The 20112-nt window shown below is 35.4% G+C and overlaps 1 long non-coding RNA gene across 3 annotated transcripts in view; it reads right to left on the bottom strand.

The window, feature by feature from the left end:
- LOC139361757 (uncharacterized) overlaps positions 1-20112 on the bottom strand; it is a 59609-nt gene that overhangs the window by 21728 nt on the left and 17769 nt on the right. For 2 of the 3 annotated variants that reach the window (XR_011619359.1, XR_011619360.1), the window contains exons 3-4: positions 6390-6674; positions 275-444 (exon numbers count right to left, since the gene is read on the bottom strand). This is a non-coding gene — a long non-coding RNA (uncharacterized lncRNA). Of the gene's footprint in view, positions 1-274; positions 445-1155; positions 1241-6389; positions 6675-20112 lie in introns of those variants that run through there. The other variant, XR_011619361.1, reaches the window with a different exon arrangement.

The raw sequence follows: 20112 nt of genomic DNA, 5'->3' as shown, positions 1-20112 counted from the left end.
CTGGTACTAGGGATACAGAAGGGAGCTGGAGTTCCCTGGAACAGTAAACCCACCTCTGTTTCCCTCCTCTCATCTATCAGTCATTTCCCAATGGTTCCATGGTCAGATTCTAAGAGGATGTCAGCTAAAAGAAAGCTGGAGTTATGATTCGCAGACTCCCAGACCTCATAGCACATAGCAGAGTATAGAAGGGTGAGGGAATGGCTGAGAGGCAATATGTGAATAATCAACATATAATCCATACTTATATATTATATGTAAATAACTGACATACACATTTTTCAAACAATCTGTCTCTCCAAATACTGAGGCAAGAAGTTCAAATCCCATAGCATGATGTACAGAAATTTAAGTCATATGGTTCTCAATTATTTCTTCATTAGGTACTTCCACTCTTACGATAACCTTACCAAGGTCAAATTTTCTTTATACAAATTTTACCTGCTGAGAGAATGTTAGATATTATTAGAAAAGAAGCCATTAAAATAGATAAATTTATAAATAACTCATTTAGATAATTTAAAAATAAAATTTGAATTCACCACAGAAGGTCATTTTTTAATTTTTTAATTCAGAAAGTAAAATATATATTGTTTTAGTTATTATTCAGAAAAAGTAAATCGAATAGCTTTTGAGTCTAATTTCATGTACAAATATGTTAGATATTTCCAAATAAATTTGTCTTTAAAATAATTTATGTTGTAATCTATGTTGTAGCAATTTTTTGAAGGAAATAAAAAACAACTTCAAAATGCTATGCACCCATTTCCACTAATTTAAAGGATTAAATAAATTGGTTATTTCTGCAGAGGAGTTATTCAAATTGTCAAGTGTATCTCATCCCACTGCCTTGAAAAATCAGTGTGCTGTTGCATTATTCAACCAAGTAGCATTTCAACACATTAGCAGTTTAAATAAGAATAAAATAGATTTTTAAAAATATTCCAAACTATTTGATTACACTCTTGGAAAAGGCTTGTAAACATTACGGATCATGATATTTTGCTGCCATCTTCTGATGAAAATACTGTAGGAGGAAAAAATGTTTAAAATTATTCAAAGGAAATTTTCACAACATATTTTACTTGTGTTTGGGCATGATATGCTGAAGGAATATATGGAACCAAGTTATGTTATTCACACACCTATAACTTCTTTACTGATCCATTTGTTCAAACATCTTACGGCTACGGTATCTTACATCTTCTTTTTAATATTTAAATATGTGATTCAATATTCCCTGTGATAAATCAGAATATAAATAATTGGAAATATTTAGTTATGCTCCCTTTTAAGTTGTTAAATATAAATATTGCAACACAATGATGTATCACTTTATTTAATTGCAAAAAATAGCAGTGGGATTTTAATCTTGAGAACAGTTAAATATATTTAATGAGAATGCAGTGGTCTTCAGGTTTATTGGCCTTATTCTGAATCAATAAACTTTAAAAATTTTCTTCGTCTCCTTTTCTTTTTAAATCTGTAATCTAAAGTAAGGACTCCTGACACATTATCCGCTCATTTCTTAGATAATTAAATTAAAATCCAGCTCTTGGTTCTGCCATGAGCTTACAGTGTAATTTTATGCTAGCTGTACTTGGGCCCTTCTAGATGAGTTCAATATTTCTTAACTATCAGTTCCAGAAGGTCACACCTGTGAACTTCTGCATACATTTCTGAGGTGACAAAACAAAAAACAACACAACAACAACAACAAAAACTGAATCACCCTCTTTATACTAAGTTTATTCTGAAACTTTTGCAGTTACAATTTGAAATATAAGAAAGTTCATTTGTCTGTAGTATTATTGGAATAGAAAACATTGTACCAAATGATCACAAACTTCTCGCTCTTATACTCACCACTTGTGACCTCTTTAGTATCTGGATAGTGCTCACACTATGAAATAGAACTAAATATAAAGCTCATCAGAAATTTTGAAAAGTCCTTTTTTTAGGCACCCTTTTTTCTTTGTCAGCTTTACCATTAGACTCTTCATCTGACTGTGTCCTATAGTCTCCCCAATCCCTCTTTAAATAGTTATTATTTAAATACTAAATATTGCTTTAAATATTGCTTTAAAAAGTACTTAATATATTAATTTAAATTTAATTCAGAAAGATAAGGCTCAGTGATACTTTTTCAAGTATCTGTTAATTTTAATAATTTTGTGACATTTTGAAGACTTGCCCCTACTTGTGGGTATTACCTGCCTTTTCCACTTAAGCATGTAGCACAAATCTTTCATACTTTATTAGCCTCAACAAAACAAAACTGGACCAATGATGGTGGCTACCACATGCTGTATCATCCTATAAATGACAAAAAGTGCTCCCTATAGACACATTTCATAAAAGCACATTTTTTTTTTTTTTTTTGGCTGATAGACCCCCTCACCAGGAACCTGAGTATGTTAAGTGGAGCTGGAGGTCTCTCTGTGATGCTTAAACTGCACAACTCTATGTGGTGATTCTGATTAATGTAGGATTCTGAGGTTTCTGGTAGGTTACTCGGTTGAGTTGGTTCTTGAGGTGGGTTTTTATGGTATCTCTGCCTGTTACTTCCTTTGTGCCCATCAATAAAGGCAGAGTCAATGTGAAAAATTACCAGGACTTTGTTCTAGGTCACTTCTGTGCTCATTTTACCTTCCATCTTTTGACAATCTAATAATCTCTTATATTCCCAATTATTCAATGGTGCAAATATATCCACATATTTTCTTCCTAGTCTACTCAGCACTCCAGACTAACATGCACCCGTAACTTTCTGGACCCTGCACTTAAATATTTCACATTCACCCCAAACTCAAAGTGTCCAAAACTCAACACATCATCTTCAAGTCTAAACCCTTGTGCAGTAATTCCGATTTTAATGAATTGCCCCGTTAATCTTCCAGAAAAGTGTAAGTCATCTTTGCTGCTTTATCTTCTCTCTCCAGAACAGCACACATATTTCCATCTCTGGTGCTGCTATCTCCGGGTGCCACTCTCACTCTTTTCTCTCCTAACTGTGGCTTTGGTCTCCAGATTCTCCCGTGTACCTTTGCCCAGCTCCATTCTACCCTCCTCACTCTGTCAGAGTGTCGCTTAAAGTAGAGATCTGGTGGTGTCACTTCCCTGCTTAGAATTCTTCCAAGCTTTCCTACTGCTTGGAGCATGCATGATTGACCCTTATTCACTCCTGATTCCACCACATTTCTCCCTATGACCTTTGTTCCTAAATTTTCTGCATTTCTCTGAACATCACATACTTTCTCACTTAAGAATATGCCAGGACACAGTTATCTCAACAACACATCCTTGTATCTCATCAGTGCCTAGTTACTCCTGGCTTCTTGACCGAAAAGTTACTCTTTGAGCCCCACATTAAAAAGTTATCCTCCCAACTCCTCACTTCCCCTACCAATAATTTATACTCCCTTATTATCTTGAAATTATTTGCTTGTTTCCACTTTCACCACTTAACATTGTTTGTCTCCTGTGTCTACTTTTATAGGCTGTAAACGCAAGAACAGAGAACTTGTCGTTTATGCTCCTGACATCTTAACCATTTGACAGTGTGTCTGACACATCATACACAGTCAGTAATTATAGGTTGGTTATACTATTTATTCATATATTCATTCTCCATATTTTCATTTTAAAGCTACTATAAACAAGGCTGTGTGCGATTGAGAGGTGAAGCCCCCTGGGTTTCTGGGAGGGGTGGGGACTTGAAGAACTTTTGTGTTTAGCCAAGGGATTGTAAACACACCAATCAGCACTCTGTGTCTAGCTAAAGGTTTGTAAATGCACCAATCAGCACTCTGTGTCCAGCTAAATGTTTGTAAATGCACCAATCAACACTCTGTCAAAACGGACCAATTAGCAGGATGTGGGTGGGGCCAGATAAGGGAATAAAAGTAGGCTGCCCAAACCAGCAGCTGTGGGGTTTCCTCTTGGAGGCTGTGAAAGCTTTGTTCCCTCTTCACAGTAAATCTTGCTGCTGCTCACTCTTTGGGTCCTCACCACCTTTATGCACTGTAACAATCACTGGGAAGGTCTGCAGCTTCACTCCTGAAGCCAGCAAGACCACAAACCCACCCGGAGGAAGAAACTCCAGACACATCTGAATATCTGAAAGAACAGACTCTGGATACTCTAGCTTTAAGAACTGTAACACTCACTGGGAGAGTCTGCAGCTTCATTCTTGAAGTCAGGGAGACCAAGAACCCACCAATTCCAGAAACACTATTATGTTTATGAGCATACTTAAATGAATACAATATAAACAAGTAGAGGTTAGATTCAGTAAAATCTAGATGTGAACTGATAGGATCACATTTTATCAATCTTTCATGCTGATTATATTCAAAGGTACATCAATGTCATGTGATTATTTACAGTCCTACTTTGAATTTCCCATATGTTTTGGTGCTTCCGGGTGGTTCAGGCCTGTAATCCCAGCAATTTGGGAGGCGGAGGCGGAGGCGGGCGGATCACGTGGTCAGGAGATTGAGACCATCCTGGCTAACACAGTGAAACCTGGTCTCTACTAAAAATACAAAAAATTAGTTGGGCATGGTGGCGGGCGCCTGTAGTCCCAGCTACTCAGGAGGCTGAGGCAGGAGAATGACGTGAACTGGGGAGGCAGGGCTTGCAGTGACCTGAGATCGCGCCACTGCACTCCAGCCTGGGTGACAGAGTGAGACACCATCTTAAAAGAAAAAATGAAAAATGAAACCATAACCTATAGGAACTTTGTTACTTCCATAGTGACTATTGTGAAAATAATGTCTCAGAAAGTTACCTTCTGGTTTACATTCATTTAGTTCATTTAATATCAAGATGTGTCAATATCATTTATTGACTAAAATATGTTTCACAAGTTGGTGCTGACCTCTTAATTTCTTCTGTTTCCTTACCTAAATTATTGGCTATGTTTTGAATACCTTTTAAATAATGTGCATTTCCAATTGTATTGAATGCAGGAAACTTTTTTACTACGGTTATGTTAAAACTTTGAAAAAGATGCTTAAATTGTCTCATAAAAATATCATTATGTCTGTGATGTTGATAAATTGAATTTCTGTTCTTAACAAAATTATTTTCTATATATCTTTTGAACAATACCTTCTATTTTTTATTGTCTGCTGACTATATTTAGTTTCATTATTAAATTCATTGTATTACAACTTTCAATTTTCTTCCTGTAGGTATGTTATTTCCCAAAATATATATGAATACTTGAAAAATCAGTCACATCTACTAGTTATTCATAAAAAAAATAAAATCAATAGATTGCATGGTTTTATAAGAATGAGTAAAAATTTGCTTATACTAATTAAAATAGGGTACATAGATTATTTTGTAACCATATAATAGACATATAGGGTAGTATTAATAGATAAGATATCCACTAAATGAAGAAAACTCTTGATAGTGTGAATTAGTAAACCATCTACTTTTCAGGAATGAGCTTTACAAAATTAGACCGAGATTTAGATGATAGAAATGGCAGGATATCCGTAATATCCTATGATTATAGCTAAAATTTATTTATTTGAGAAAATCTGTTAGCAGTAGATTAAATTTTTTAATGTTTGTTTATTATAATATGAGCTTGTTCAAACATTTGAAAATGAAGTTGAGTCCTCAACAGATAATGATAAACTTATGCAAATCAGTCACATTATATAATTTAGCAGATTGCATTGTTTATTAAGAACCAAAACATTTAAATACATCAATGTTCACAGTGACAACACTGCAGTGAAGGTAGTTCACAAAAAGATTTTTAATATATCACAGTGTACACTCTAATGTACACATATATATTTTAATTTTTAGTTTTTGTGAGTACATAGTAAGTACATATATTTATAGGGTACATGGGACATTTTGATGCAAACATACAATGCATAATAACTACATTAGGATAAATAGGGTACTCATCCCCTCAAGCATTTATCTTTTGCGTTACAAACAACCCAATTATAATCCTTCAGTTATTTTAAAACTTACAGTTAAGTTATTAACAATAATTCCCCTATTATCCTATGAAATGCTAGATCATTTCTAATTATATTTTATACTAATTATCCATACCCACTTCCCACCCCCAACCCTCTCAACCCCGACTACCTTTTCCAGGCTCTGGTAATTATCACTCTACTTTCTATCCCAATGAGTTCAAGTGTTTTAGTTAATAGCTCCCACAGATAAGTGAGAACATGCAGTTTGTCTTTTTGTGCCTGGTTCATTTCTCTTACCATAATGACCTCCAGTTTTGTCCATGTTCTTGCAAATGATAGGATCTCATTCATTGCTATGGCTGAATAGTATTTCATTATGTATATGTACCACATTTTACTTATCCATTAGTCTGTTAGTGGACAGGCACTTACTTTGCTTCCAAATCTTGGAATTTGTGACTTTTATTATGGCTTTTTATTGTGGCTTCGATCATGTTACTTGTTATTGATCTGTTCAGCTTTCATATTTCTTCATGGATCATCTTTGTCAGTTGTATGTGTCTAGGAATTAATCCATTTTTTTCCAATTCATTGGAATTGGAAAACAACTGTAAATATAGTTGTTTACGGTAGTCTCTAAAAATCTTTTGAATGTCTGCAGTATCAGTTATAATGTCTCCTTCTTCCTCTATGATTTTATTCATCTGAGTCTTATTTCTGGAAGATAATAAAAAAAGGTGGAATAGTGAATGCCACTCCAGGTGTAGTAAGTTAGAATCTGAATTTCAACAATATTGTCAAATCATTCAAGTAACAATTAAAGTTTAGAAAAGATTTGTGTGAAAGCTTTGTTACTTACTGTCTCTATAATTCTGAAGAGTTCCTAAACAACGTTGACTCTTATTTCCTAATCTGTAAAATCAGATGAAATCAACTGCTTTGATAAATCTCTGAATTATTATAAATATCTGACATTTTATAAATATCTATCTGTAAAAAATTCTGCAATGTGGTATATATGTACAATGGAATATTGACCAGTCTTAAAAAAGGAGGAGATCCTGCCAGTTGCCAAAACATGGAAGGACCTCAAGGACATTGTACTAAGTGAAATAATCCAGACATTTAAAAAAGTCATGATGTTACTTATATGTGGAATCTTAAAAAAAAAAAAAAAAAAAAAAAAAGTCAAATATAAAGAAACAGAGAATAAAACATTCCCAGGGTGAGGGTAGAGAGAGGAATGAACACATGTCATTCAAAGAACACAAAGTAGCAAATTTGTAGAATAAAAAAATCTAAAGACCTAAGGTACAACACATGAACTATAAATAATATATTCAGGATTTTTGCTAAACAGGTAAATTATTACTACTCTTGCTATAGGTAGAAAAAAATGGGTAACTCTTATGTGTGACTTGAGGGTTATGTTAATTTGCATTGCTATGGTAACCATTTTGCTATATAAATGTAATTCATAACCTATTATATGCCAAATAGGTACAATATTTTTAAAGGCAATTACCTGTTTAGATATTTTCCATATCTAACGCTGCCCACATTCCTGCCGATATATGGACAGTGATTTTTACGATATATTACTAGTCACATACAAACCATTATATCTTCTTTTCACTCTGTAGCGTCTTTTGATGAATAAAAGTCTTTATTTTACTGTAGTTCTAAATATCAGTTCTTTTCTTCCTTATTAGCTTTTCTTTTTCTTTTGGTGACATACTTAAGAATTTTCTAAGCAGATACCATAATGATATTCTTCTTTTACCTTTTAAAATCTCTGTGGTTTTGTCTGTCACATATAGTTCCTCAATCCCCCCAGAGCTGACTTCTGTATTTTATATATGATTGATAATTTACATTCATGATACATTAAAAAATACATATATCAAGGTGACTCATTTTTTATAAAGCCTGTCCTTTCTACACTAATCTGTTGTGCCATTTTGGTGGTCATTCAGATGTTTATAGATGGATGTATCTGGACTCTATTCTGTTTTTTGATATGTTACACATTCTTAGGCCAATATCACACTCTCTTTAGTTACTGTAGCTTTGATTAAAATATCACTTCTTTTCTGATAAAGTAAATCCACTTAACGTGCTCTTCTAGAGTGTCTTGGCTGTTATTGGCCCTTTAATTTTCCAAATAAATTATGAAATTGGTTTTTAAATTTCCAAAAAGAATCATCAATGATTTTGCATAAAGAGGTTGAAAAAAATAACTGGGTCTTCTAGCCTCTGATGATGACATCATCCTTTAGCTAAGGTTTTTAAAATTATATTTTATGCTTTTTTATAGAAGTTTTACAGATAGTTTTAACATTTATTCTTGGGTGTTTCAATTTTTGTATTTTAAATTATGTTTGGTAAATGATTTATTTTAATTTAATTGTTTCTAATTTTATACCTAACCCTTTAACTAAGCTCTCTTATTTTATAATCTACATGTGGAATATTTTAGATATTTACCTATGTATATATTTTATATGACGATGTACAATATATACAATAATTACATAATGCATTAGTTTTCTAGGGTTCTCATAATAAGATATAATAGATTGGGTAGCTTAAACAATCAAAGTATTTCTTCTCATATTTCTGTAAGTCTGGAGACCAGAAGTTCAAGATCAAGGTCATAGTGTTGATTTGTTCTGAGGGCTGTTGGTGAAAGATCTGTTCCAGGTCTCTCCTATTGGCTTATAGAAGACATCTTCATGTTCAAAAAGTGTTCTCCCTATATCTTCACATCATGTTTCCTTCTCTATGTGCCTGTGTCCAAATTTCCTTTTCTTGTAACCACACAAAGTATATTGAATTATGACCTATCTCAATGACTTCAATTCAACTTAATTAGCTCTGTGAAGACCCTGTCCCCAAATATGGTCACATTCTGAGGTACCAGGAGTTAGAAGTTCAACATAAATATTGGGGGGTAGGTAAGGGGATACAATTTAGCTGATAACAAGCTTTTACTTTCTGATTCTTATAAATTTTTATACACTTTTTTGTTGTATTGCACTAATTATAATGTTCAATAGAAATAGTAAATGGGTCATAGCTTTATCCTTAACTTGTGAGCAGAAGCTATCAAATATGTACTATTAAAATGTTTGCTATAGGTTTTCAAGGGCTACACAGGTACTAGTTAAAGAGTTTATGAAACAGTCCTCTTTTTCTAGTTTGTCAAAAGCATTTATTGTAAAGGAAAATTAAATTTTGATCATTTGTCTGCCTTTATTGAAAATATCATGTGTTTATTTTCTAATATTTCTGTTATTATAGTAATTTACTTTCTTTTTTAAAAAATCATGCAATTCAGCACTTGTGGAATAAATCAAATGCAAATATATTGTTATTTATTATTATTATTATTTACATATTTTTGTGATTGGTTTGAAAATAGCTTGTCAGGAAATTTTGACTCTAAACTTATAGAAAATATTGCCCTCTAATTTTCTCTTCTTTTAAGAAAAAAACATGTTTTTCTTGTAGTGAGGCTACACTTTTCTATAAAACAAATTGACATTTTTACTTTCTTAACTAATTCCTCAAGATTTTAGCTTATTTTACATATTCATGTTTGGTAGTATTAATAAATAAAACATTATAGGCCTGATGCTTGTGCGTGAAAGAAGAGGACAAGAGAGAACATTTGTGATTGTATATTCTATTTCTTAATTTAGTACAGTGTTATTCACATTTTCTGTTGATTCTATATCAATTTCAATGTATATATATTTTCCAAGATTATATTAATTTTATTTAAATTATTAAATATATTAGTACAACTTTGTTTATAATATGTGTAGCATGTATAATTAGTCTTTTCTGGTAATCTTGTATTTGCTATTTATTCCTTCTTTCATTTTAGCTGAGAATTCTAGCCATATACATATCAATTTTAATGATTGTTTTAAGAATCATTAAATCTTTTTTTAAATAAATTCTATTTTATATTTGTTTTCTGTGTCACTACTTTCTGCCCTCAATATTTTCCTTTCTACTTTCCTTGGGATTTATTTTCTGTTATTTTCCTATTTTCTTTGGCTGGATACATCGGTAGTTAATTTTTTTAAGGGGCAGAGGCTACTGTTTTCCAATTTCTAATTATTTGCTTAATTGAGAAAAAATATTTTAGCTTTACTTGTGAAGGCTCTTTTCACTTGGTATTGTTGGGTTTGTTTTAATTTGTTTATTTTTATTGGCATTTTTCTTATCCTCAATGCTTTTGATTGCCAGGACTTTGAAAAATATCATTATGTTTTATACTTGTTGTTTATTGTATTTCTTCTAGCTGTGATTTAATGTCTTCACCGGATTTGGAAAATGTCCATACCCTTCACATATTGCTTTTACTTCCTATTTTTTTTCTCTCTTCTGGAATTGCAATTATATCCATATGTTAGAAATTTTTACTTCATCCCATGTGACTTTTATTCCCATTTTATATTTCTGTTTGTATCGCCATAGTTATCGATGTATCTCGCATTATATATGTTGGCATATTTTCTCCTTTTATTCCAATGTAATACTTCAGTCTCGGTTTGGTCTAATCTCCTATTAAATCCATAAATTATATATCTTAATATTTATGATTACATTTTCAGTTCCAGAATTGTTTGCTCCTTTTTACTGTTTTCAGTTTTCTGCTGAAATTACCAATTTTCTCTTCTATTTTCCTGATAACGAGGCAACACAGTTCTTTTGATGTCTTCGTTGTTTTTATCCAAAGTTGGTCTATTTCTATTGTCTATTATTTTGCCTGATTTGCCAGCACACAATCAGGTCTCTTAATAAGATTAGTCATTTTTGATTGAGGGCTGAATATTTTATCCGAAAAATGAGATAATTTGAGGCTTATGGTGGTGTGCTATGCATTAAAGGACCTTATAGGTTGTTTCACACAGCTATCTAAAGATGTGCTTTATTTATTATTATACAGCTAGCTGAAGGGATGCTTTCTTCATCATTATAAAGCACATAGAAGCTATTCTCAAATATCTTAAGATTTTTTTCTTTTTTTTGTTTGTTTTTTTCTTTTTTTTAAATTTATTTATTATTATTATACTTTAAGTTGTAGGGTACATGTGCATAACGTGCAGGTTTGTTACATATGTATACTTGTGCCATGTTGGTGTGCTGCACCCATCAACTCGTCAGCACCCATCAACTCGTCATTTACATCAGGTATAACTCCCAATACAATCCCTCCCCCCTCCCCCCTCCCCATGATAGGCCCCTGTGTGTGATGTTCCCCTTCCCGAGTCCAAGTGATCTCGTTGTTCAGTTCCCACCTATGAGTGAGAACATGCGGTGTTTGGTTTTCTGTTCTTGTGATAGTTTGCTAAGAATGATGGTTTCCAGCTGCATCCATGTCCCTACAAAGGACACAAACTCATCCTTTTTGATGGCTGCATAGTATTCCATGGTGTATATGTGCCACATTTTCTTAATCCAATCTGTCACTGATGGACATTTGGGTCGATTCCAAGTCTTTGCTATTGTGAATACTGCCGCAATAAACATACATGTGCATGTGTCTTTATAGCAGCAAAATTTATAATCCTTTGGGTATATACCCAGTAATGGGATGGCTGGGTCATATGGTACATCTAGTTCTAGATCCTTGAGGAATCGCCATACTGTTTTCCATAATGGTTGAACTAGTTTACAATCCCACCAACAGTGTAAAAGTGTTCCTATTTCTCCACATCCTCTCCAGCACCTGTTGTTTCCTGACTTTTTAATGATCGCCATTCTAACTGGTGTGAGATGGTATCTCATTGTGGTTTTGATTTGCATTTCTCTGATGGCCAGTGATGATGAGCATTTTTTCATGTGTCTGTTGGCTGTATGAATGTCTTCTTTTGAGAAATGTCTGTTCATATCCTTTGCCCACTTTTTGATGGGGTTGTTTGTTTTTTTCTTGTAAATTTGTTTGAGTTCTTTGTAGGTTCTGGATATTAGCCCTTTGTCAGATGAGTAGATTGCAAACATTTTCTCCCATTCTGTAGGTTGCCTGTTCACTCTGATGGTAGTTTCTTTTGCTGTGCAGAAGCTCTTTAGTTTAATGAGATCCCATTTGTCAATTTTGGCTTTTGCTGCTGTTGCTTTTGGTGTTTTAGACATGAAGTCTTTGCCCATGCCTATGTCCTGAATGGTACTACCTAGGTTTTCCTCTAGGATTTTTATGGTATTAGGTCTAACATTTAAGTCTCTAATCCATCTTGAATTAATTTTCATATAAGGAGTTAGGAAAGGATCCAGTTTCAGCTTTCTAATTATGGCTAGCCAATTTTCCCAGCACCATTTATTAAATAGGGAATCCTTTCCCCATTTCTTGTTTCTCTCAGGTTTGTCAAAGATCAGATGGCTGTAGATGTGTGGTATTATTTCTGAGGACTCTGTTCTGTTCCATTGGTCTATATCTCTGTTTTGGTACCAGTACCATGCTGTTTTGGTTACTGTAGCCTTGTAGTATAGTTTGAAGTCGGGTAGCGTGATGCCTCCAGCTTTGTTCTTTTGACTTAGAGATGCGGGCTCTTTTTTGGTTCCATATGAACTTTAAAGCAGTTTTTTCCAATTCTGTGAAGAAACTCATTGGTAGCTTGATGGGGATGGCATTGAATCTATAAATTACCTTGGGCAGTATGGCCATTTTCACGATATTGATTCTTCCTATCCATGAGCATGGTCTCTTCTTCCATTTGTTTGTGTCCTCTTTGATTTCACTGAGCAGTGGTTTGTAGTTCTCCTTGAAGAGGTCCTTTACATCCCTTGTCAGTTGGATTCCTACGCATTTTATTCTCTTTGAAGCAATTGTGAATGGAAGTTCATTCCTGATTTGGCTCTCTGTTTGTCTGTTACTGGTGTATAAGAATGCTTGTGATTTTTGCACATTAATTTTGTATCCTGAGACTTTGCTGAAGTTGCTTATCAGCTTAAGGAGATTTGGGGCTGAGACAATGGGGTTTTCTAAATATACAATCATGTCATCTGCAAACAGACAGGGACAATGTGACTTCTTCATTTCCTAACTGAATACCCTTGATTTCTTTCTCTTGCCTAATTGCCCTAGCCAGAACTTCCAACACTATGTTGAATAGGAGTGGTGAGAGAGGGCATCCCTGTCTTGTGCCAGGTTTCAAAGGGAATTTTTCCAGTTTTTGCCCATTCAGTATGATATTGGCTGTGGGTTTGTCATAAATAGCTCTTATTATTTTGAGGTACGTTCCATCAATACCGAATTTATTGAGCGTTTTTAGCATGAAGGGCTGTTGAATTTTTTCAAAAGCCTTTTCTGCATCTAATGAGATAATCATGTGTTTCTTGTCTTTGGTTCTGTTTATATGCTGGATTATGTTTATTGATTTGTGAATGTTGAACCAGCCTTGCATCTCAGGGATGAAGCCCACTTGATCATGGTGGATAAGCTTTTTGATGTGTTGCTGAATCCAGTTTGCCAGTATTTTATTGAGGATTTTTGCATCGATGTTCATCAGGGATATTGGTCTAAAATTCTCTTTTTTTGTTGTGTCTCTGCCAGGCTTTGGTATCAGGATGATGTTGGCCTCATAAAATGAGTTAGGGAGGATTCCCTCTTTTTCTATTGATTGGAATAGTTTCAGAAGGAATGGTACCAACTCCTCCTTGTACCTCTGGTAGAATTCAGCTGTGAATCCATCTGGTCCTGGATTTTTTTGGTTGGTACGCTATTAATTATTGCCTCAATTTCAGAGCCTGCTATTGGTCTATTCAGGGATTCAACTTCTTCCTGGTTTAGTCTTGGAAGAGTGTAAGTGTCCAGGAAATTATCCATTTCTTCTAGATTTTCCAGTTTATTTGCGTAGAGGTGTTTATAGTATTCTCTGATGGTAGTTTGTATTTCTGTGGGGTCGGTGGTGATATCCCCTTTATCATTTTTAATTGCATCGATTTGATTCTTCTCTTTTCTTCTTTATTAGTCTTGCTAGTGGTCTGTCAATTTTGTTGATCTTTTCAAAAAACCAACTCCTGGATTCATTGATTTTTTGGAGGGTTTTTTGTGTCTCTATCTCCTTCAGTTCTGCTCTGATCTTAGTTATTTCTTGCCTTCTGCTAGCTTTCGAATGTGTTTGCTCTTGCTTCTCTAGTTCTTTTAATTGCGATGTTAGTGTGTCATTTTTAGATCTTTCCTGCTTTCTCTTGTGGGCATTTAGTGCTATAAATTTCCCTCTACACACTGCTTTAAATGTGTCCCAGAGATTCTGGTATGTTGTATCTTTGTTATCATTGGTTTCAAAGAACATCTTTATTTCTGCCTTCATTTCGTTATGTACCCAGTAGTCATTCAGGAGCAGGTTGTTCAGTTTCCATGTAGTTGAGCGGTTTTGATTGAGTTTCTTAGTCCTGAGTTCTAGTTTGATTGCACTGTGGTCTGAGAGACAGTTTGTTATAATTTCTGTTCTTGTACATTTGCTGAGGAGTGCTTTACTTCCAATTATGTGGTCAATTTTGGAGTAAGTATGATGTGGTGCTGAGAAGAATGTATATTCTGTTGATTTGGGGTGGAGAGTTCTATAGATGTCTATTAGGTCTGCTTGCTGCAGAGATGAGTTCAATTCCTGGATATCCTTGTTAACTTTCTGTCTCGTTGATGTGTCTAATGTTGACAGTGGAGTGTTGAAGTCTCCCATTATTATTGTATGGTAGTCTAAGTCTCTTTGTAAGTCTCTAAGGACTTGCTTTATGAATCTGGGTGCTCCTGTATTGGATGCATATATATTTAGGATAGTTAGCTCTTCCTGTTGAATTGATCCCTTTACCATTATGTAATATCCTTCTTTGTCTCTTTTGATCTTTGATGGTTTAAAGTCTGTTTTATCAGAGACTAGTATTGCAACCCCTGCTTTTTTTTGTTCTCCATTTGCTTGGTAGATCTTCCTCCATCCCTTTATTTTGAGCCTATGTATGTCTCTGCGTGTGAGATGGGTCTCCTGAATACAGCAGACTGATGGGTCTTGACTCTTTATCCAGTTTTCCAGTCTGTGTCTTTTAATTGGAGCATTTAGTCCATTTACATTTAAGGTTAATATTGTTATGTGTGAACTTGATCCTGCCATTATGATATTAAGTGGTTATTTTGCTCGTTAGTTGATGCAGTTTCTTCCTAGCCTCGATTGTCTTTACATTTTGGCATGTTTTTGCACTGGCTGGTACCGGTTGTTCCTTTCCATGTTTAGGGCTTCCTTCAGGGTCTCTTGTAAGGCAGGCCTAGTGGTGACAAAATCTCTAAGCATTTCCTTATCTGTAAAGGATTTTATTTCTCCTTCACTTATGAAACTTAGTTTGGCTGGATATGAAATTCTGGGTTTAAAATTCTTTTCTTTAAGAATGTTGAATATTGGCCCCCACTCTCTTCTGGCTTGTAGAGTTTCTGCCGAGAGATCTGCTGTTAGTCTGATGGGCTTCCCTTTGAGGGTAACCCGACCTTTCTCTCTGGCTGCCCTTAAGATTTTTTCCTTCATTTCAACTTTGGTGAATCTGGCAATTATGTGTCTTGGAGTTGCTCTTCTCGAGGAGTATCTTTGTGGCGTTCTCTGTATTTCCTGGATTTGAATGTTGGCCTGCCCTACTAGGTTGGGGAAGTTCTCCTGGATGATATCCTGAAGAGTGTTTTCCAACTTGGTTCCATTTTCCCCCTCACTTTCAGGCACCCCAATCAGACGTAGATTTGGTCTTTTTACATAATCCCATACTTCTTGCAGGCTTTGTTCATTTCTTTTTCTTCTTTTTTCTTTTGGTTTCTCTTCTTGCTTCATTTCATTCATTTGATCCTCAATCGCTGATACTCTTTCTTCCAGTTGATCGAGTCGGTTACTGAAGCTTGTGCATTTGTCACGTATTTCTCGTGTCATGGTTTTCATCTCTTTTATTTCGCTTATGACCTTCTCTGCATTAGTTACTCTAGCCATCAATTCTTCCACTTTTTTTTCAAGATTTTTAGTTTCTTTGCGCTGGGTACGTAATTCCTCCTTTAGCTCTGAGAAATTTGATGGACTGAAGCCTTCTTCTCTCATCTCGTCAAAGTCATTCTCCGTCCAGCTTTGATCCGTTGCTGGCGATGAGCTGCGCTCCTTTGCCAGGGGAGATGCGCTCTTATTTTTTGAATTTCCAGCTTTTCTGCCCTGCTTTTGCCCTATCTTTGTGGTTTTATCTGCCTCTGGTCTTTGATGATGGTGATGTACTGATGGGGTTTTAGTGTAGGTGTCCTTCCTGTTTGATAGTTTTCCTTCTAACAGTCAGGACCCTCAGCTGTAGGTCTGTTGGAGATTGCTTGAGGTCCACTCCAGACCCTGTTTGCCTGGGTATCAGAAGCAGAGGCTGCAGAAGATAGAATATTTCTGAACAGCGAGTGTACCTGTCTGATTCTTGCTTTGGAAGCTTCCTCTCAGGGATGTACTCCACCCTGTGAGGTGTGGGGTGTCAGACTGCCCCTAGTGGGGGATGTCTCCCAGTTAGGCTACTCAGGGGTCAGGGACCCACTTGAGCAGGGAGTCTGTCCCTTCTCAGATCTCAACCTCCGTGTTGGGAGATCCACTGCTCTCTTCAAAGCTTGCTCTCTTCAAAGCTGTCAGACAGAGTCGTTTGCGTCTGCAGAGGTTTCTGCTGTTTTTGTTATTTTTACTGTGCCCTGTCCCCAGAGGTGGAGTCTACAGAGACAGGCAGGTTTCCTTGAGCTGCTGTGAGCTTCACCCAGTTGAAGCTTCCCAGCAGCTTTGTTTACCTACTTAAGCCTCAGCAATGGCGGGCGCTCCTCCCCCAGCCTCATTGCTGCCTTGCCGCGATATCGCAGACTGCTGTGCTAGCAATGAAGGAGCCTCCGTGGGCGTGGGACCCTCCCGGCCAGGTGTGAGATATGATCTCCTGGTGTGCCTGTTTGCTTAAAGCGCAGTATTGGGGTGGGAGTTACCCGATTTTCCAGGTGTTGTGTGTCTCAGTTCCCCTGGCTAGGAAAAGGGATTCCCTTCCCCCTTGCGCTTCCCAGGTGAGTCAATGCCTCGCCCTGCTTCAGCTCTCGCTGGTCGGGCTGCAGCAGCTGACCAGCACCGATCGTCCGGCACTCCCCAGTGAGATGAACCCAGTACCTCAGTTGAAAATGCAGAGATCACCGGTCTTCTGTGTCGCTCGCGCTGGGAGTTGGAGACTGGAGCTGTTCCTATTCGGCCATCTTGCTCCGCCCCCCAAGATTTTTTTTTAAGTTAGAATTTTAATATTGAAGTTTCTGCAGAGCTATGCTTTAGCTAGGACTCATTGTGCCACATTATCATTGACTTTTCTTTTGTAAATAATATATGAATTTTGAAAGATAAAATTATCTCATTTATATAAAAGAATATATTTAGTTCGAGTTCTTTCATTCTATTTGGCAATATACTTAAGAAATACATAGCTTTTCTTTAGTCTTCTAAAATGTATTTGTTTTTTGTCCATGTTTTTATTTTCCTTTTAAATGATGGACATTATTTTAGTTTATCTCTATTTCTTTTATTGGTGACCTTAAAAATGGTCAATTTATTTAAGAACTTTGCATTTGAGAAACAATATGAAATTTAGTGTCATCCTTTTCTTCTGATTATCCTTATTGCCAACACTTAATTTTGCTAGGATATATTCTCATTGGCTCTTTACATTGTTGTATTTAAAACTTCAGATACCCTTGAAAATATTACATAATTGATTCGATTTTCCAACCATATTTTGACCTTCTGCTTTGACATATAGGGAAATTGATATTATACAATCTCTTATGTTTTTCTCTTTTTTACCTGATTTTATTAGTTACATTTTTAGTTTAACGCTGTATTCATAGTTTATAGAAGGTAAATTCTATTCAAGTTTAATCCTTTGGTTAAATTGATTTAGTGTGTTTTGACAGTTATTATTACATTTCTAGTCCTTTGTAAGTTGGTGTCAAATTTCCTACTTAAAACATTTGAGAAAATTTTATGGAAACCACCTTCCCAAAATTCTTACATTTGAAAATAACTTCTGTGGCCTTTATGTTTCAATAAAAGTTTGAAAAGCTATAAGATTGCTAGAATATTCTCTCCCTGAGGACATTGTAGACAGCCACATACATCATTGTATAGTATTAAATATTGTTATAGGATATCATGAATTCAAGCAGAACTTTCTAATTATAGAATAACTGCTTTTATTGTAATGGAGATGATTTCTTGCATTTCTATAAGATTCTTTCTTGAGTTTATAATCAATAACTTTATTGAGATATTTGTCAATTTTAGTAAATTCATATATATAGAAATGGATAGCTTAACATATATGTAGATTTTTTATTTCAACATTGTTTTCTGGAATTATAGTTTTGATTGTTTATATGTTCTGTGTTTTTCAGTAGAAACAAATATGTCTATGCTATGTCTCTCTTTTCTCTCTATGATTTGTAATATGATGTTATACAGGTGAAAACGTAAACCCATTTTTCCTTTTTTTTTTTTTTTTTTTTTTTTTTTTTTTACCAGGAGTGCTGTGGTGCTGTGGCACCATCGAGGCTCATTGCAACCTCAGCCTCCTGGGTTCAAGCAATTCTCCTGCCTTAGCCTCCAGGGTAGCTGGGATTACAGGCGTGCATCACCACGCCTGGATAATTTTTGTATTTTTTGCAGAGACGGGGTTTCACCATATTGGTCAGTCTGGTATCCAACTCCTGACCTCGGGATCCGCCCACCTTGGCCTCCCAAAGTTCTGGGATTACAGGCGTGGGCCACCGTGCCCAGACCATTTTTCCATCTTTAAATAAGTTCTTTCTAATAAATAATCAATTAAATCAAACTAACTTGATAGACTTGGCACATATTAAATTTTTATTGATTATGGTATTTATAGAAAGGTCTGCCAAGATGATACAAATCACTCTTTTTCATTTTGCTTTCACTTAGGGATTGAGATCAAAATGTAAATTAATGGTAATAAGAATGAGAATCAGTTGAAGTAGTAATGTTTTACATATAATATGTAAATAATTTCAAAATCTGATTAGTACAATAATACTAAAATTTAAAAATGATTTTTCTTAAATTTGAGTGTGTGTGTGTGTGTGTGTGTGTGTGTGTGTGTGAAATAATTTATGGTTCTTGTGGAATTTGCTGTTTATCAGTTCTACCTGGAGAAATATGAAAATTCCATGGATATTGAGATGTTACCACTTATTAGATCCTGAATTTTTACTTCATTTTGTTCAGTTACATAATGTAAAATAAAGTCCAGGAATAATAAGATGTCAAAAAACCCCTCATGTATATAAAAGAGATTATTTCCGTTTCAATAACCAAAACTATTCTTGATAGCAACATGCTTAATTAAAACAATTTATAGGCTGGGTGCAGTGGCTCACACCTGTAATCCCAGCACTTTGGGAGGCTGAGTCAGAAGGATCACCTGATGCCGGGAGTTCAAGGTCAGCCTGACCAACATAGAGAAACCCCATCTCTACTAAAAATACAAAATTATCTGGGTGTGGTGGCGCATGTCTGTAATTCCAGCTACTCAGGAGGCTAAGGCAAAAGAATTGCTTGAACCCCGAGAGGCAGAGGTTGTGGTGGGCGGAGGTTTCGGTGAGTTGAGATCACACCATTGCACTCCAGCCTGGGCAACAAGAGTAAAACTCCGTTTCAAAAAATAAAAAACAAAAAATAAAAAACAGTTTATATAGGTCCAGAACATACACTAAATAACTGTTAAATGACTGTAAGAAGCCAATTTAACCTATAAAAATGTAGAAAGGAATTATGTTTTATCTAGAATTTATTTAAATTGAAAACTCTACTCTGTTAAAAACAATGTAACCAGCACTTTGGGAGGCCGAGACGGGCGGATCACAAGGTCAGGAGATCAAGACCATCCTGGCTAACAGGGTGAAACCCCGTCTCTACTAAAAAATACAAAAAACTAGCCGGGCAAGGTGGCGGGCGCCTGTAGTCCCAGCTACTCGGGAGGCTGAGGCAGGAGAATGGTGGGAATCCAGGAGGCGGAGCTCTCAGTGAGCTGAGATCTGGCCACTGCACTCCAGCCTGGGCGACAGAGTGAGACTCCGTCTCAAAAAAAAAAATAAAGAAAATAAAAAAAATTAATT

The sequence above is a fragment of the Macaca nemestrina genome, chromosome 2, assembly GCF_043159975.1.
Source record: "Macaca nemestrina isolate mMacNem1 chromosome 2, mMacNem.hap1, whole genome shotgun sequence".
Classification (NCBI taxonomy): domain Eukaryota; kingdom Metazoa; phylum Chordata; class Mammalia; order Primates; family Cercopithecidae; genus Macaca; species Macaca nemestrina.
Note: the sequence above shows the minus strand (reverse complement) of the source record. Positions and strands in the feature narration are given on the sequence as shown.